This window comes from Limulus polyphemus, unplaced genomic scaffold (genome assembly GCF_000517525.1).
Source record: "Limulus polyphemus unplaced genomic scaffold, Limulus_polyphemus-2.1.2 Scaffold10738, whole genome shotgun sequence".
In the NCBI taxonomy this organism is placed as follows: domain Eukaryota; kingdom Metazoa; phylum Arthropoda; class Merostomata; order Xiphosura; family Limulidae; genus Limulus; species Limulus polyphemus.
The window spans coordinates 1,730-5,631 of NW_013676348.1; the positions used below are offsets into that span (position 1 = coordinate 1,730).

Sequence of the window (3,902 nt, forward strand, 5' to 3'; positions counted from 1 at the left end):
GCCAACTCGTAGAATGATCGACAGTGTTTTTAGCAGATCAAAGAAAAAGAATGCCAGTAATGAAGATTACCGATGTTGCCCGTTGTCAAAAAATAAATAAAATGAAACAAAAACACCAGACCTCTATATAGTTTCTTTTTAAGAGAAAAAATTATGATGAAGTGTATAAATACTCGTTTTGTTCAATTTTCATACTCGTAAATGAACTAAAAATATGCCCAGATAGTACAACTGAGAATCTAAAGTTTTCGGGGTTTTAGGCAGTCCCTGGCCTTTATCGGTTTAATCCCAGAACGTAATGTTGGGAAATTTATAAAACATTCGGGCTCATGTTTTGCATTTACGTTTCGGAAGGTGGAATAACACGACCTCTGTGGCTTTATTAGCCGGACTGTGAATTCGGTAAATACTTAGCTTAACACTTCTCAAGTAATCCGAGGACCTTTTTTAATTTAATTTTTTTTTCATAGACTCCAAACCTATCGATGCGTTTTGTTTGGAAAAAGATTCCGTTCACATAAAAAGTTATATTTCAAAATTAAATGTTTTAGTTCATATAAAGTTAATTTGAAGAAACGTATTTTTTTATTCTATAAATCTTATTTTTAGGAAATTTCGGGCATGACCCGTGGACCCCAGTTTGAAAAAAGTAACTTGTGCTTCTGACGCGAACTGCATAATTTCCAGGCAATTTTCTTTCTTTTGTGTGTTACTAATCTCGCTGCCTTTACGGTTCTAGTAATGTAGAAATATATCAACAAAACTGAGTTAATTCGGTACAAGACGATTGCGAAAGTGCGACATTTCCCAAGGACAAAATAGTAGACTTTGAAGCCCAGAGAGTACAAAAAAATTAGAGAGAACTTTGAGTTACGGTCCTGTTTCAAAACATGTAAATTCATCTCTAAAAGATTAATATTAACTACCACTCACTCAGAGCAAACTAACAACTTAGATAAAAAATAACCCGATAATGTGTATAGATAAATATGCTTACGAAGATCATAGGCGTAGGGGGCGCTCGGGCATTTGCTACCCAGATCCTGGTCCAAATAGTTTTTCGAGCAAACCCTTCGTACATATCTATAATTTTTATAGTTGCAAATTTATTATGCCTTTTTCAATATATATAATACCCACACGTGACGTTTTTAATTGAACCTTTTTAATCCTTTAGCCGTACGGTTCCGCTTGGAAACCATTGGAACTATTTTTTTTCTAGCGAATTTAAACCTTATAGTATGGGTGAGCGACCATATTTTTTCCTGGCCAGTCGATCACAGAAATGGCCACACTATTAATAAAACAGAAAAATTTCGCCAAATAAATTTATTTCAGGATTCTAATGACAGTCAATGGCAATTATGAACACAACGCAAAAGTACAAAAAAAAAAAAAATTTTCAAAATTACAAAAGCGTGAAATTTCAATGAAAGATTTGGGGTGATGAACGTCAACAAGGGAGGAATCCTTGTTCCTATACACCGTTTATCGTTGTTTGTAATTAGGATGAGTTGTAAACATTTCCGGAAACTGAACACAGATTACAAACCATAATTTCGTGACAGTTACTTAGTTTAAAGGTGAAATACGCCAACGGCGAGGTGTCCTAATAGGTGTGTTCGAGTAAACTTTGCTCGTGGTGTCTTATGATATCGTGTAAAATGTTTTTTATGGATGGTAGGCAAAAGTGAAGGCGATGTTGTGGTAAGTCGACTCGGACAAACCATATCAACAAACGGGCCTTATCAGGAGCTGGCAGGGATCAATAAATCCAAGTGCCAAGGAACGGAGTACTCCGAGAAAAACCACTATCGCAGGACAAGTGCCTCATTTCAGAATTGCTGCGGCCCTCCACCAGAATTTGTCCTGCCCAGACATAGTTCGCCACCTTTTGGGTCCAAACTTGTACGCTCTCACTCCGACGTGGCGGCAGGGATGGTCCGTTGGTACGCCCCACTTTACACAGATTACAAGTGGGAGTGTATACTGGTAACCAGGCGATTGTTTACGACAACGGACGTGTTTTCACTGTTGGTTGACTGTGCTGGAATGCTTGCCATGCGAGGGGTTTCTAAAACTGATGCACTTATTGTTCTGGACATGTAAGCCCGCCTCGCTGGTGCAAAGGTTAACTATTAAACGCTTGTACACTTACTGAATAACAATATAAATATTAACAATGAGATGCATTAGTGAAGAACAAGTGGGATTGGGCCTGACTTGAGAAAATCGCAATGTAAGGGCAGTTCTATTGTAAGGTCTATATAAACGATCATAATGCATATAAATGTTTCTTTGTAGGCTCTAGATCAATTACAGGCCTAGGCCTAATATTCCATAACATGTTGATGATGCATCATGCTTAAAGTTTACCGTATATATCTAGGCCTATCGGATCCATCAAATTTGTGAAGTTAGTCCTAATGCTAGTGACCTAGGCCTAGTTATTCTATGTATCCCCATATCGATTATTATATTAAATAACATTAATTAATGACAATAAGACCTAACGTGGGGTGGGTGGGTTTTTATACAGATAAACTTCTGAGTGTTGAATGCAGTGATTTATAAATGTAGTATCAAGTTATTCAAGACTTACTTGTAAAAACTACTCTTATGTTGAATTAAATCTCAAACTGTTATACTAGTGGTTTATCTGGCAAAAAAAGAAGACAAAATGTTAGTTAGTTTTGAAATGCTGATGATTACATGTCTTTATCAGGTATTTCACAATCTTAGTGTTTCTCTTTATCTAAAGCATTGAGTAAATATTGGTAAATCTTTACAGCTACCCTCGTACGGACTTTCATGTTCCTGGGGTTTGTGACGTTGGCACCTGGACACGAACTTGCACCAGCTAACAGTGCTGAAGATAAACTTTACATGGCCTACATGATTGAATAAAGCTGATTCTCTAGACTAACTTGCCACAATATTTTTTGTTTGTTTGTTTTTTTTTTGTTCCTACATCCCCCATCTGATAATGTTAAAGATTTATGGTCAGCAGTCTGGGTGTGTGGTCTGTGAAAGGAGTTTAGATAACATTGGCTTCTACTGGTGACAAGACTGTTAAATATACCCACAAAATTCAGTATAGATTATTTTAGAAGTTAGGGACCAAACTGTCACAAGTAAGCATGATTAATAAAATTATCAGATCATTGAATTGTGTAATAGTGAAGCCATGTTGATGTACAACTCTGTGACTTTGTTGGACACGTTTATCAATAAGAGAACAAAAGGCATGATCTTTCTTTTTTTGTGTTATGTCACGATGTATGAAGTGGCAAGCTGTGACTGTACTTTGTAGTTGACATTTTACTATTATTTCCAGTTTGATTTTATGTAAGGGTTTGTATGTAATTGATAAATAAAACTTACCTTAGCTGTGTTTTACTTAACTTTTGGTTTTAGTTTTGGTAGTAGTTTTCTGATATCCAACCAAGATTTTTAATTTTCCTTCTTTCTCTCTATATTTGAAGAATATGATGTTTGTGAAATTTAATAAACTACTTTGATGACTTAAGTAGTTTCATTTTGAATGTTAAAACATGGGTTAAGCAGTGTATCTCAACCATGGGTCTCTGCTGATCGACACAGGTTTGTTGGATTTTTCAAGTAAGCTAAAACTGATAAAATATTCGTATGTAAATCGTAATGTTTTTTTTTTGTTGTACTTGGATTTTATTGGTTTGTGACAGTATAGGAAGGCAGCGAACTGTTCTTTGGTATTGAAAGTTGAAATGCTGGTTCTTTCTGGAAGAAAAAATTAGTGTTGGTAAATCACTGGTCATGAAATAGTTTTCAACATCGGTTACTACTTTACAAATCAAGTAATGTACACTCTTCCAAAACTAACTTACTGGGGATTTAAGTTAATCAATCAATCAATCCAAAAA

General features: G+C 35.6%; 1 long non-coding RNA gene across 1 annotated transcript in view; it reads left to right on the forward strand.

The window, feature by feature from the left end:
• Positions 1 to 3,529, forward strand: part of LOC106476501 — a 5,245-nt gene extending 1,716 nt beyond the window's left edge. The window contains exon 2 of the long non-coding RNA XR_001291899.1: positions 2,792 to 3,529. This is a non-coding gene — a long non-coding RNA (uncharacterized LOC106476501). The remainder of the gene's footprint in view (positions 1 to 2,791) is intronic.
• The last annotated feature ends 373 nt before the right edge of the window (positions 3,530 to 3,902 follow it).